This window comes from Trachypithecus francoisi, unplaced genomic scaffold (genome assembly GCF_009764315.1).
Source record: "Trachypithecus francoisi isolate TF-2019V2 unplaced genomic scaffold, Tfra_2.0 Contig00840, whole genome shotgun sequence".
NCBI classification, from domain to species: Eukaryota; Metazoa; Chordata; class Mammalia; order Primates; family Cercopithecidae; genus Trachypithecus; species Trachypithecus francoisi.
The window spans coordinates 40,294-56,176 of NW_022680936.1; the positions used below are offsets into that span (position 1 = coordinate 40,294).

General features: G+C 39.4%; 1 non-coding gene and 2 pseudogenes across 1 annotated transcript; 1 reads left to right on the forward strand and 2 right to left on the reverse strand.

Annotated features, from left to right (window-relative positions):
- Positions 1-1,935: 1,935 nt before the first annotated feature.
- LOC117089442 lies at positions 1,936-2,040 on the reverse strand. The gene has a single exon (XR_004439601.1). It is a non-coding gene; the product is annotated as a U6 spliceosomal RNA (small nuclear RNA).
- Positions 2,041-7,732: 5,692 nt separating this feature from the next.
- On the reverse strand, positions 7,733-8,962 carry LOC117089432 (annotated as a pseudogene).
- A 1,501-nt stretch (positions 8,963-10,463) lies between these two features.
- LOC117089438 lies at positions 10,464-15,487 on the forward strand (annotated as a pseudogene).
- The last annotated feature ends 396 nt before the right edge of the window (positions 15,488-15,883 follow it).

Here is a 15,883-nt window from a genome sequence, read left to right on the forward strand (position 1 = left end):
AGAAGGTAATATTTTAGCCTAAGAATGAGAATTCTGTAAGACAATGTGTTACTTTATAGTATCAGTTATGTGACTCTTCCACACGAATATTTTGGGTGCAGCTGCACTCTCTTTGCCCTATACTCTTGGGAGAATAGGAGGTTCTTCACACTTTTCCATTCATTGTAACCTCTGTAGGACAGCCCACAAATACATTTCCCGGAATATATTAAGGAAACAAACAAAAAAACAAATATAGAGAAATAATAAAGTTAAGTGTCTGGGAGGGTGAGAAATCAAATTCAGTGGGGTTTATACTGTATCACATACAAGTACCCCAAAGTTGTGGTTTTGGAGAAATTCACCTTGGATAGAGACATGATCAAGTGACATATTCCCTTTTACTTAAAAAAAAAAAAAATAGATAGCTGTATCCTTGGAAGAGAGGCAGGGAGGGCAGTAGGGTGGCTGTCTTTGATTTCTGTTGGGGTTCAGAGGAAGTGTAACTTTCCTAAAGGATACCTTGACATTTGTCACGTTTAGCTATTCATTCCTTTTTATTTAGGAAAAATGCTGAGCCTGCTGTGGCTCAGGCTCTTAGTACCTTTTCTTGGGCTTCTTGGATCTCATAAATGATAACTCTACTTTTAGTGTTGCTTTCTCCAAAGGAACCTGAATACCAGCATTACCTTCATTATCCTAAAGCATGACTCTCTACCTAAGAAAATCGCTATAGTTTACGTTTACATTTACTTTTTACCTCTCTTAATCTTTTGAGAAATGCCTCTCTTTCTATTCTGCATGGTAAAGTTCTAATTTATTACAACCATGAAACAGATATTTCCTTCTTTTCTTATTTCTTAGATATTGAATTACTTTATTATTGTCAAGCACAACCTGCTTTGCTAAATTACTCAATATAAGCTTGCCTCTTCCATTAGACTTTGGAATTCCTGAGATAAGAAATTATGTTTCATTCTGAAGGTGTGCTTAAATCAACTGAAAGATGGTTTGTCCAAACATGATATAGAGGAATAGAGTTATTCTGTACACAGCCACCTTTAGTTGCAAGAGCAGCTAGAAATAGGAGTTATACTACTGTGATACCCTACCTTGTTTTAACCTGATTGTCTTTCTCTTAGCTGAGAGAGCCAGAGAGACTCCATTTGAGTTCCCTCACTTACAGCCACTTTACCTTCCTCCCTTAAGGGCATAACTAGTGCAAGTTGACTCCAAGCACGTCCAGGAATGCACTTACTGATAATATATTGAGGCAAGCTGAACCAGCAGCTCCTGGGGATGTGCTCAGTGGATGGCACCTAAAACCCCTGCATTTATCTCTTTATGATAGTTGAAGCCCCTGCACCTGAAATTGTTTATTTTTTCTGTAATTGCTTCTGTAACCAAACAATTTTTTAACTTTTTGCCTGTTCTGCTTCTGTAAAAATTGCTTCAGCTAAACTCCCCCTCCCCTATTTAGACCACGATATAAAAATAAATCTAGCCCCTTCTTCGGGGCCGAAAGAATTCTGAACACCAGCCATCTCTCAGTCGCCGGCTAATAAAGGACTCCTGAATTCATCTCAGAGTGGGGCGTTTCTCTATAACTGACTCGGTGACAACAATACCATGACATTACCTCTCTTCTTTATGGTTATTTGGTTGTCACCTAGATGTGCTGATTTGTTCTATGTCTCTTTCTGCCAGACTGTAGGAGTTTGAGTCTCAAAATTCTTATGACTTCATGCCAGTGCTCTTCTGTTTAGTGATACGTTTTTCTTGATTGAATTATGTTTTTATTACTTGAGGATTGTTTAAACCTATAATATCACTGACTCCTTAGCTGATTTTATCTTAGCCTACAGAGAAATTTCTCTGGTAAAGTGCCTGGGGGAATCAGTTTCAGAACTACTAATACTTAATACAATTTTAAGTTATTAATACCTCAATACTATTTTTTACATAGGAAATGTCACAAATTTATATGTCATCTTTGGACAGGGGCCATGCTAATCTTACATGTGTTTTTCCAATTTTGGCACGTGTGCAAGCGAAGTGAGCATTTTAATACTGCTTTAAGGATTGGTGTCTCTACACTATAGTACATGTTATGGCAAGTTTAATTCTCTTTTATCTGCTCAGGAAATCACCTTTTGGATTTCCAGACAACTTTGGTGGTTAATCAGGGTTCCCACTTTTGAGAAGCTTTAAAAAACAACTTTTCTTCCCCTAGGTCCTTGAGGCTCCAAATGTACAGCTCAGATTTTGATATATCTCCTATTTCTAAGGAATATGTAAGTCATTCCCTAGCCTCTGGCTGGTTTCACAACACAGAAATGTCACTCTCAATGACCTGGGAGCTACTCCCTTGGAAGATAATCATCTAGAAAGATAGCACCTCTATCTTCCAGTCTCTAGGAGAGGCTAGAAATGTAACTTTCCTAAGTCTCAATTATTAAACACTTCTGGCCTAATCACATTGATCAACCTCTCTCCTAACATCATGCAGTAGATTTTACTAGTTCATGCAAAACTCTCCTGCTTTTTGTTTCAACAGAATTCAATTCAGTCTTTCTCCTCTGTTGCAATAGTTTCGACCTCTTTTGAAATAGTCTCAAGTAACATTTTCTTCACCTCTTTAACAATGTCTCGGCCGGGCGCGGTGGCTCAAGCCTGTAATCCCAGCACTTTGGGAGGCCGAGACGGGCGGATCACGAGGTCAGGAGATCGAGACCATCCTGGCGAACACTGTGAAACCCCGTCTCTACTAAAAAATACAAAAAAACTAGCCGGGCGAGGTGGCGGGCGTCTGTAGTCCCAGCTACTCGGGAGGCTGAGGCAGGAGAATGGCGTGAACCCGGGAGGCGGAGCTTGCAGTGAGCTGAGATCCGGCCACTGCACTCCAGCCCCGGCGACAGAGCAAGACTCCGTCTCAAAAAAAAAAAAAACAATGTCTCTTGCAATTTTTCTTTGACATTCGATCAATGATTAATTAGTTCTGGAGATTTTTTAAAAATCTACTTTCATTAAATATTAAAATGGAATAAGGAAATTATTGTTTTAAGATCCTTGAAATTGCATTTAATAAATGAATAGCTGGCCCCACACCTGACATATTCCACCCCTACTTTATTCTCTACTCTAATGAACCAAAAAAAAAAAAAAAAATTAAAGCAAATCAGTGGTCTTTGTAAAAACACCTCAAAGAGGTTCTGATTACTACTAAGGTAGTACTTAAATACAAATGTCTGGAAAATAAGACAATAAATATTTTTAAGGCATTTCTGCTGTTTTTTGTTCTCTTCAATCTACTCAAAATTGTTCAACTAAAATTATCCTGACTGAGGAATAAATAGTTCTAATTTATTGCTTAATTTGACATTCAAGGATGGGCAGTGATTCCCAAACCTGGCTTCCCATTGGTATCATCTGGGAAAACTGCTGCAACATATTCCTGGGGCCCTTTCAGACCTAATGAAGCGTCCCCTCCACCTTCAACCTCCCCTGGGGAATGATGAGTTTGTCTTGCAGCCTAACACTTGGGCAAAGTTAGAAAGGAAGATACTGTGTTTCCACAGGTCCTAGCTCACAAACTGAGATCCAGTAAAAAACATACACTGTTGAATTGGCATTAAATAATCAGTAAGTAGCGTGATAGGGAAACAATTCTAGTACCAGCCAACCAACCAAATACAGCAGGCCCTGCTGCCCCAGTCCATGGATGTCAGCACCTTTCCCCACCCCACAGAGCCTCGGCAAGCAAACAGTGGTGGAGCATGAAGGCTACAACTCAAAAAGTAAATCTTTCCACACCATTTCTCTCCATCTCTACTTCTCAATTTTCCGCACTCTGATTCCACCTTTTCTCTTACTCAGCCCTCTGCCATTCCCATTCTTATTCCTTTCTCTTTCCTCTTTCCTCTTCTCACTTCCTTTCTTTTCCTTCTTTTTTGATTCAATTACATCACTCTTTTCTTCTCTAATTTCTCTTCCTGAAAAACTCTTCCTTACAAAAATAAACATATTCATACTGGAGATATATGTCAGAAAATATTCAGCCTGAGTAAACTGAATGCCCTGCACAGAAACAACAGAGCAAAACAGAACTTGAACAGTAACACTGGTGTGGCATAATGTAAGCCATGTAGAATGCTTCCAAATCCATTATCTCTCCTGAGTCTCATCTTGTGAGGTTCAAATGGTATACTGATTGTACTTAAAAATCTAAGGCACAGAGAAAGTTAAATAACATGAAGTTACTAACTAAGAAGAGAATCCAGACCTAGTTCACAATCTGGTCTTCTTTTCACCATACCAATAACATCTGACTGGAGGCAAGATGAGAGAGCAATGAGTAAGCATCAATATTATTTCAGGGCCTTCTAAACCTTGTATATTATGAACTACTCTTCGTAAGAAAAAAGTATGCATTTTTTTAAAGTGTAAATTACAATATGTATTTTTAAAGGTTTCCTAAGTTCTTTTCTACTTCATACAAATGAAGATTGACTGCATATTAAAGGAATCCCACTTTGGTAATACTGTAGCCCAGAGATAGTTCTGGGGTCAGCATTAATACATAGACTCAAAGAATAAACATTGTGATTGATATGAACTGCATAGTTATACTATGTTTTATGAAAGACCATTTATATGAACATGTAATACATTCTCCAAGTGGCCCATCTATAACTTAACCTCTCATTAACTCTGAGAACTGAATTTCTTTAGAATTAAAAAGAAGAGTTACCTTGTCTAAAGATAAAATTCAAAAAATTCATTTAAAAATTATCATAGATATTTTGTGATACCTTTGATTTTAGGTGGAAATGGTCCCTAACACAGAGCTTTCATTGTAATTCAATGTATGACAAAATGATCAACTAGGCTAAATAAACCAAATGAAGAACCTTCCAAATGATCGACAGTGCAGAGTGTATGACAGTGTAAATAAGCTACAACACGAGTGAGACCATGGCGTACAGTCCAGTTGGATTAAACTGTGACCATGCTCTACACAATCCCAATTCATTAGAGCCCATTGGGCTGAGATTCTCTGTTCACTAAGAAAATTAAATCTTAAGGAACTTACTAATATAAATTTATATCTTGTCAACAATCCCAAATGCTTCCTCCAATGTAATATTTCAAGATCACATTTATAATCCACCAACTGTGCCAAGAATTGGGCAGGCTGTCTTCAACTTTCTAGTTGGTAAAATAATTTCCAGTGATTCCCAAAGTAGCTAACCTCAAAGTCATCTGAGGTGCTTCTTAAAAAACAAAAACAAAAACAAAAACAAAAAACATCATGCGACTTATATTCTATACCCTGATTCTAATACACCAGCCAGAAAATGGTATATTTGAGATAATTAGGGAAATTTGCTTAAGGACTGTATGTGAGATGAAGCTGAAGGCCTGCTGCTGCTTTTGCTAGGTGTGACATCACGGTACCCACCCAAAATGTTCACAGCAGTGAAATAATACGATGCTTGGGATTTGCTTTCAGATATTTCAGCAAAGAAAAAAGGAACTGATGAAGCAAACATGGTAAGATCATGATAAGTGTCAGATCTGGATATTGAGTACCAATGCACTATTCTAGTTTTCTATAATTTTTTTTTTTCTTCTGCGACGGAGTTTTGCTTTTGTTGCCAAGGCTCAAGTGCAATGGCGTGATATTGGCTCACTGTAACCTCCACCTCCCGGGTTTAAGCAATTCTCTGGCCTCTTTAGTAGAGATGGGGTTTCTCCACATTGGTCAATCTGGTCTCGAACTCCCGACCTCAGGTTATCCACCCGCCTCAGCCTCCCAAAGTGCTGGGATTACAGGCATGAGCCACCGCACTCATCCCAGTTTTCTATAATTTTTATATCTCTTCTTTAAAAATTGTTTGCAGACTCCATCCTAGACACAGTATACCAGAGTCGCCAAAGGGCTAAGCTCAGGAATCTATTCTTAACATTCCAAGAGTCTTATATAGTCAGGCAGGCAATGATCATACTTCGGGACCATTAGAAATGATCTAATACACACCCTTCCAACTTAAAATTTTTAGTATTCTCTTTTTCTGCTCAGTAAGCTCAATTTCAACACAGTTCCCAGTTTCTCATATCCACCATGGCATTCTGCCAAGGAACTACAACTCGTGTTCCCTAAGCCCATCTGTTCTAAGAATGCTGGGCCCGTTATCAACTTCTAATATATGTTGCTTAAACTTTCCTCTCTCAAAGTGTCCCTGACTGAACTGCAGAAGACAGAACAACTGTACTAACCATGCCTCTGCATAATCCCGTCCCCACAGAGGCCATTGTGTCTTCACAAAGCTAACTGCCATGATTTTCACAGGTGAGATTTTTTCTTCATGATTTTCCATTTTCTACCTCAGCATTAAAATATCAGGGGAACAAAGAAGATAACCATTTAGCAGCTGGTAAAATAAGATACGTGCCCCAGCAGAATATATGCTAAGTGTTCAGTATCTATAGTTATAATAGATAATTATAAATTAAATAGCTGTTAAAATAGTTCTGTTGATAAGTAATATTTTTCTCATCTTCAAGACTTAAAAAATTACCTGTTTTAAGTGATATTCAAAAAAGGAAGATACTCACTCACATCATCCCAATTAAAACCAGATTTTCTATGGCTGGATGTAACAATCTTAATCTAAATCATTCACCAAAGTTGTTTAGCTTACATAAAGTAAAGCTGTAGACATTTGCTTCTTCGAAAGTATCTTGCAAAGCCATCATGAGCTGGAAGAGAAGTTTAAATGCACCACATTTTTCTATACCATTGTAAGTAAAATTACTACTCACAGGACGTGTCTAGCTTCTGCATTTGGGTCCATCACATTTTCTACCATCATATGAGTGTACTCTTAAGATTCTCACTTTATCATCAGCATAACATATTTTCTTCCAGAATGCCCAGTAAAGCTGAAATTTTTAATTTAAAGTGATAAAAAAATTTTCCCATATATCTACTGAACAATCTTAGATCTGAGTTTTGACAAGACAGTTTAATGCATACAAAATGAAAACACTGAATTTCTCTCTCTTTCTCTCTCTCTCTCACACACACACACACACAAATGCACAGATTAAAACACCAAAGTTTTCACTCTATTTCCTCTTTCTTATACAGCTCAATTTTTAACATGCAGCTTACTTATAATCTAAAAACAATTTTAAACATGAATGTCATAAAAATATTTTAAAACAGAGATGAAATATATAAAAACACGCATAGATTGTCAATGATTACATTGGTTACATCACATTTCTTTAGAAATATAACAGTTTCTGCTCCTGTAAACAAACTGTTTTTCCCATAGATTTAAATTGAAGTAGAGCTGAAATAAAATTATTTCCCTACTCACAGTCTGAGTGTTTGCACTGTGTTTGAGGTACATTTTCTCCATCTTCACAGCCCCACTACTCTTACTTGAGAGTATGAGTCAACAGAAGTTTGCAGGCTAAAACCATTCAATAATATTTTCATCAATACTGGAATGATAGTAAGTAACATTACAAAACATCAGAGACCAAAAATGCTTCTTTGTTGGAGACCAAGATTTTAACTTATCCTTCATTACCTGAAAATACTGCTCATTCAGCCTATTTAGGAAAAAAAAATCTGGAGATGAATATTTCTTCCTTTAATGCTTCACCCAAGACGATTCCTTCACACTTATAATCCGACGCTTTGCTGTTTTCATCCATTTAATATAGCAGGCAGCAAGAATCACCTTTCCTTTGGTGATCTGGCATAACAATCTCTTATGCTTTTTGCTAGTTGTTTGATAAATATTTTGTAAATTTTCCCAGGGCATGTATGCACTGTTATTTGTAGTTCCAGTTCTAAAGGTTTTATTAAGGAATGAACGTTGTCATGTTAAAAGAACAACTTCTCAGTGCTTCATAAACAGCTCTAAATGCTGGTGGCTTATCATCATGGCAAACACCCCCGTTCCCATGAAGAATAAAGATTCTTTCTTCTGCTTCTTGGCAACTGCTTCCATATAGAGTATGATCTGAGTGACACTTCCATTGACACAGAAAAACAAAAAGGTTTTCTGGAGGATGAAAAAACGTAAGATTTAACAAATCTTGATCACCCGTGTCATGTTGAGTTTGTATTTTTTAAGCCATGTCATAAGTGTATCTCCCCATTGTAGTCTCACAGTTGTCATATCATTCTTGAAACACTTTCTTCTCATTCAAGTCATGTTTGTCAACGTAACTCCAGAGTTTACTCCAGCTTCTGCACAGTATAGATGCCTAGCAAAGAGACTATACCGTCCTATTCTAGGTTCCTCATGTTCTGGTGCCATCGCAGCAACTTTTGTGGAATTAAATTTCTTTAACAAAAACCAAATACCATCAATGGGTGGTTAAAAAAAAAAAAAAAAAAGGCTATCAGTGCCGGCATATAATAGGGAGTCAAGTTCTTTCAGGGTTAAAGGCAAGAACAATCTCTGCGAAGCACATGGTTTAGTTTTTCCACTCTGCTGCATTCTCACTTGGAAAGTTTATGGGGTATATTGTATAATTAAATGTTTGTAGAAAGGACCCCCGTCACATCTTCCTTTAAAGCTATGACGTAGCTGATCTTCAGCAAAAATCTGGAATGGAAAAGGTTTGATGCTGAAAATGACAGCTGACTTCAACATGGTCACAGTTTCTTCCAGTCGTTCACCACAGGCAACTACAGCTAGATGCATTTTCTCAACAGGCTGTATTTTCAGTCTACACCTGTCCCACCCTCCAGGACGCGCCACGGGGTCCACAATGCCCGCGCCGCTCACGGCACCGCCTCCTCAGCTCGTGAGCAGGAAGCCACCGCAGCCTGCGGCTTCCCGCCACCGCTGCCCGCTCCTTCCTCCAGGAACAAGGCGAGCTGGGTGAAGGCATAAAGGAGGGAGCAGAAGCTGCAGGCCAGACACAGCGCCACCACTTGTGGGTAGAGCCACATCGCCCCAGCCGCACTCCTCAGTCTCTGTCTGGTCGCGCCCGCCGGGGGCGAACTGGAGCAGAGGGAGCCTACTTCTGGAAATTTACCCATTTTTTTCCTCCATGGATTCAGCAGCAGTGTTTAAAAGAAAAAAATTTCATCAATCAGTCATTTGTATATATTTGAATATAAAGATAAAACACTGCGAACTGGGTAGAAAGTAATTCAATTTTACAGAACACAGCCGTTTTTCAGGCTCTTACTTTTATTAAACATAAAAGAGCCATATATATTTCTGTGGAATTCTCCTTTTATTTAAGAATTCATTATCAGCAAAATAGTTTAACGAGACTGCTTTGTAAGACGCAGTGGTTGCATTCAAAAATTAGAATAGGAACAATGACTTGTAAAAATTTAACATTTTATTTTATTTTTGAGATGGAATCTCACACTGTCGTCCAGGCTGGAATACAGTGGTGCAATCTCAGCTCACTGCAAACTCTGCCTCCAGGGTTCAAGTCATTCTCCTTCCTCAGTCTCCTGAGTAGCAGGGATTACAGATTTGTGCCACCATGCCTGGCTAATTTTCATATTTTTAGTAGAGAAGGGGTTTCACCATGTTGGCCAGGCTGGTCTCGAACTGCCAACCTCAGGTGATCCACCTGCCTTCTGCCTCCCAAAGTGCTGGGAGTACAGGCGTGAGCCATCACACCCGGCCAAAATTCAACATTTTAAACTACCACTTATTATTTTCACCCTGTGATTTGACACATCTTTTGTGGTGGCCATAAAATTATAAAATGGATACAGAATAGTCTCTTCAAAAAAGTAGGAAAGCTCTTTCTTTTCTATTCCTTTTTTTTTTTTTTTTGAGACAGACTCCCTGTCTGTTGCCCAGGCTAGAGTGCAGCAGGGCTATCTCAGCTCACTGCAACCTCTGCCTCCCAAGGTTTAAGAAATTATCTGCCTCAGTCTCCCGAATAGCTAGGATTACAGGCGCGTGCCACCATGCCCAGCTAAGTTTTTTTCTATTTTTAGTAGGGACAAGGTTTCGACATCTTGGCCAGTCTGGTCTTGAACTCCCGACCTCGTGATACACACCCCTTGGCTTCCCAAAATCCCAAAATCATGCCTGGGATTACAGGCATGAACCACCGCGCCCAGCCGGAAGTTCTTTCTTCTTAAAAGGATTATAAAAATAATTCGCACTGGCATGACACTTTAACTAATATAGATTGACTCTTTTGGATTCAAATAACCCATTTGTACATCTAAATTAATTTTGGTCAGTATGTGTGTATGCGTGTGCGTCTGTGTGGATGTAAATGGCAGTAAAGGGTAAAAGGGAAGGTAAAAAAAGGGAGATGTCTAACATTTTTAACACATTTTTTAAATACTCATAACATATGTACACATATGTACTAAAAACAATGGTATGGTGAAAACAAAATATTGCAAACTAGCGAAAAGACTTAGCGCCCCCGTCCGATCCTGTCCCATCCCGCTGCCGCGCCCTCCAGTCATGAGTTCCACGCAGCTCAGCAAGGGCCCCTCCTACAGGCTCTTTGCGGAGGTCAAGAACTGGCTCCCGTCCAAATATGACGCCCAGAAGAAGGCAGAGCTCCGCAGCTGGATGGAGGGACTCACCAGCTGCTTCATCGGAGCGACTTCCAGAAAGGCCTGAAGGACGGGATTATCTTACCCACACTCATGAACACGCTGCAGCAGGGCTCAGTCCCCAAGATTAGCCGCTCGGTGCAGAACTGGCACGGGCTAGAAAACGTCTCCAACTTCACCAAGGCCATGGTCAGCTACAGCATGAACCCCGTGGACCTATTTGGGACCAACGACCGGTTTGAGAGTGGGGACGTGAGCAGGTGCACGTGTCTCTTCTCGCCCTGGCAGGGAAGGCCAAGACTAAGGGGCTACAGAGCAGGAAGATCATCGGTGACAAGTACTCGGAGAAGCAGGAGCGGAACTTCCAATACGCCATTCTGAAGGCGGGACATTGTGTCATCGAGCTGCAGAAGGACACCAACAAATGCTCCAGCCAGACAGACATGACCGCATATGGCGCGAGGAGGCATCTCTACGACCCCGAGAACCACATCCTGCCCCCATGGACCACTCGACCATCAGCCTCCAGATGGGCACAAACAAGTGGTCAGCCAGGTGGGCATGATGGCTCACGGGACCGGCGGCACATCTGTGACACCAAGCTGGGAATCAACAAGTGTGGTAACTCCATGTCCCTGCAGACGGGCTACACGCAGGGCGCCAACCAGAGAGGCCAGGTCTTCACCCTGGGCTGGCAGAAATATGACCCCAAGTACTGTCCACAAGGCTCAGTGACCCACGGGGCTCCCTCGGCGCCAGCTACTGCCTGGGCCCAGGGGAGGCCCCTGAATATCCCAGGAGGAGGCTGGCTACTGAGGCTCCCAGCACGCTCTCTCCGCACATGGTCTTCTGAGTGTTTGGATCTTTCTGTTTTCTTTTCTTTTAACCTGTTCAGTGCTGCCAATCAACTGAGGGTCTGTGAGTGGCAGCGTGGGATCAGGCGGCAGGGCTTTTTCCCCTCTTACTTTGGTTCCTTCTCAGAACTGAGCCACTGGGCTGTGGGAGAAGAGGTCAAGGCCATATCCCGATGCGTGTAGGGTGAGGGTCCCAGCTGGCGCCTCCAGGCTGTGGGCCAAGCTGTGCTGGGGAGAGGAGACCTGGGTATGGAGGGAACCGGTCCCCCAAAGTTTCTGGTTGCCTCTCCTCTTCCCCCTTTTGTCAGTCAATCAGTTTGTGTTTTCTGTACCCGCAAAAGTTTCAGGAAGGATTATCAAAAGAAAAAAGAAATACTTTTTTCCCCGAGGAATTGGGCGGAGACAGTGGAGGGGGTGCTGGAAAATGAGTCCACTGGGAGAGGAGGCCCGGCCACCATGCTAGAATATCTCAGGCTCCTGAGTGGCTGGATTTCCCTAGGACCCTCAGACCAACAGACCTCAGACCCTCAGACCTACGCCGGGGCCCAGTGAGGAAACTGAGGTCCGTACAAGGTAGTGGAAATCTGAGTTGTTAGTGCTAAGCCTCCCCATGCTAGCCCAGCGCCGTGAACTATTTTTTTGAGTATGACAAGTGTTTCCAAGCATTCAGAAGTGGAGACTGTAGGAAATCCACTGCAGAATGAGGTCTGTTTGTCATCCTTTCAGTCTCAACTGCTCTCCGTCCCTCATCTCTCTCTGATATAGAAGATCAGTCATTTTTATGTGAAATGAAAATTGATGGAACTAAGGTGTTGATTTAATTATCTGACTGACCATTTGTTGAGTGTCCATTACAAGTTAAATTGTGTTCTAGAGAATAGCTCAGGAAACGAATGTTTGACATTGATATACATAACAAAAATACAAGCATACCAATAAAAAATCAGACGTCCTATAAGAATCCAGATTCTCATGTAAGTCTTGTGAAGCTGTTTCAAGATGAGAACGTAAAATTTCAAAAAAAAATTTTTAACAAGTAATTCTTGAGACAGAAAAATTGAATTAGAAGATAATATACGACTGTTTCACTACCTCAAATTTTAAGTACAGTTTTTAGTCAATTGACAGCCATATAATACTTAGTTTTATATACTGATATTCACTAGAAATTACAATCCTTAAAAAAGATTCCTGTCTCATTCTATTAATCAATTTAAAACTTTCATTCATTTGGTTGTATTTCTTTATTTTACCTGGCCTTGAATTCTTCTTTCCTGTCCAGCATTAAATTTAATTAATGTCTAATTTGTTCACTTGGTTTACTTTTGACCATGTTGAACACACTTCTTATGAAGCAGGCATGTAGGAATGTTTACAAGCTTACGGTCCTCGCTCTTCCAAGTACCTACTGGCGGCACCCAACACATACCACAATGTAAACACGTAACACACACCCACACACCCATACCCACCCACCTACACACACACACATACACACACACCCATACCCACCCACCTACACACACACACATACACACCCATACCCACCTACACACAGAAACACTCACACACCCACACACACACTTCAGTGGATCAACACAGAAAACACTCTACAAGCAAAGACATCGTACATCAGCGATCTCTTAGTGCACTCCACACTTCTGTAAATTATCAGGACTGTTCGACTGAGGTGACTCTACAGAGATTTCAAAGGCTATTTGAGTGCTAGCTTTCTAACTAGTGGTTGGACACTATTTGAATAATGCATTATATACAACTTTTGGGAAGAATTTCGGTACTTTCCAATGAACCAGCAGTTACAAGGTCCTGAAAACCCCAAGTTTGTTATATCCTTTAATAGATAAAGCAAAGCTGATTATTAATGTGAATATACTTTATATTTAATTCTATTTGTGTTAATTTTTCTTTGCCTGTAATATACATTTTTATGTAACTGAGAGTAAGGAACATCTTAGGAAAAAGAAAATAAGAAATAATATTTCCTTGATTACACTGTGCCTTGGTCTGGTAACTCTGCACTGCACATATAGACTATAAATTGGTGCCTTGGGGAACCACTTTGGTATTTCATTTTAATAGCTCATACTAGAGAAAGTATTTGAGTGGATCATTTTACAACTGATTTAAATTTTGACCCATATAGAAATAAATTTTCAAAAATACGTCTGAAGCCTGGATACTGTAAAAAGGTTTATCATCATAGAATAAACTGCTAGCCATTACTCAGAAATTGTTCAATAAATCTAAGAGAACTTAGACATAGTTATGAGTGAGTGTAGTTCATCATTAATGTTTGTAAAAATTAGTGCTGTCATTTATGGTTGAGAATAAAAAACTAGAAATGTAAATTAATTTGATAGAGATACAAGATATAAACTTTACATAAAGCAAGAGAATAGCTGTGAAAAGATATTTGTTTTATAGATAAGATTTTATGATGAAATTGTGTTGAACAATATGAATCAAACATGTTTTGCATACTACATCTGCAGTTACACCACAGCCTTTTAAGTGTTCCATTAACTTCAAAATGTAGCTTATCAGTGAAACAATCTTATTTAATTAATTGGGATAATGGCTAATGATTGGTGTAAGCCGAAAGCAATACTACACTTTCAAAGTTAGATTTCTCTGTGTATTAATACAAACACCAGAGAAGATGGTCAATAAATTACCATACAATGTCTGTCGTAATACTTAAACCTGGAAAAAAATCAGTAAATGTTCAGTGAATAGAATTGGTGAATTGCTTTTTATACAATTTTCTGTCCATTGTATGGCTTACCAAAACTTACAGCTCTGAATAAGGCCCAATTATTTACTCCTTCAAATAGAACAAGACTCCAAGAATAAATGTGAATGTTTTTTTTTTTTTCACTCAAATATTCCAGTCTGTAGCTGCTCCAAATCACACTAATATTTTTAGAGTCTAGTCTCAAGGCCACTGTTACCACCATCACCATCTTTTGTGCCTCAAGGTTCAGCTCTCCTAATTTACCTGCATGAAATTGGAAAAGTCCCATGTCATGATATGTTAAGCAACCCAGATGTCTCTTTCACTGAAAGTGGTATTCGTCCTGCATTTTTTTTTTCCAGCAAATGATGTCAACCTCTACCTACACCTGACATCTCAATGTATTTCTTGACATTTTTTTCTTCACATTTCCACTTCCAATCATCAAGTGTTGTCTTTACCTTCTATTTATTGAATGGATTTTTCTCTATTTTCATTGCCATCCTGGATTCCAGCCCATCACTTTCTCACCTGGGCTATGGTGAGCACCTCTAAAGTGCTCTCTCTGTATTCTCTCTCCAAAAATGTTTCTGTGCTGTATTTCAGAATGACCTTCTTGAAATGTAAATACAATTTACATGGTAAATTGTTTTGCTTAAAAATTCCCAAAGACTTCACATTGGTACTAGAATAAATATCAAGAGTCCAAAAATGGGTTCAAGCAGTACAAAATCTGTGTCTTTTCTCTCTCCTCCCTTTTGTGGCATGAACATTATTGAACTAAATGATTCAGTTATATTTCTTCTTGTCTCCTGGACTTTGGTCTTCTTGTTCATATGCTTTTCCCACTACTGTCCCAGATGTATATAATTAGCTCTTACTCTTATTTTAGTTTGCTATTCATCTTCCCCACCAAGGGAGGCCTTACCTGATATCCCTAAATATGAAAGGCTGTCATAACAGTGCATAGCTTTTCTCTGTAACAGGGATTATTTTACTTATAATATTGTTTTTAGATTTTATATTTTTATTACTAATAGATTAATCTGAGCATGCTCTTTGATAGTAAGTCTAATAAATTTTGATTTAATTAGTAATTCAGTACATAATTGTTTTCTATAAGCCACAATTCTAGAGATTGAGGGGAAAATGCAGTGGTAATCTGTCCCAAGTGGAAGGACAAATAGCCACACAATATTGACCTACACTTTCATCTCTCAAAAACAAGGTTAAGATATTAATTTCCCTGTTTTCAGGAGGAAGCAGGGACAGGGAGTTTCTTGCTTATTATCCTCTCAACTCACTCTTTTTATGGAAAAAGTAATTAATCTGATAAATGGACACAGAAGATTTTGATGTTCATTAACAAGGTAGTGATTCCAAGTAGTTGAAATAAAAAGGCTTCAGAGCCTGTCTCTAACATCTCAATGTAATTCTTGACATTTTTTTCTTTGGGCTCTTGAAACTGCTTGTTGCACAAAATAAGGAGCCCTTGTGTAAGTGCTGCACACGCAGGCTCAGTCCCGCTACTGGTTTCATGAATCCAACTTTGCCAAGCATGACAGAATGTCAGAATCCCATGAGCCAGAAGATTTATGACAAGAGATGAAAAATAATGTTTTACTCCCCAATCTAATTTTAAAATTAAATTTTAAGCAAAGTTAATAAAGTTAATAAAGTTAATAAAGCTGAATACACACACACTGGCATACACCC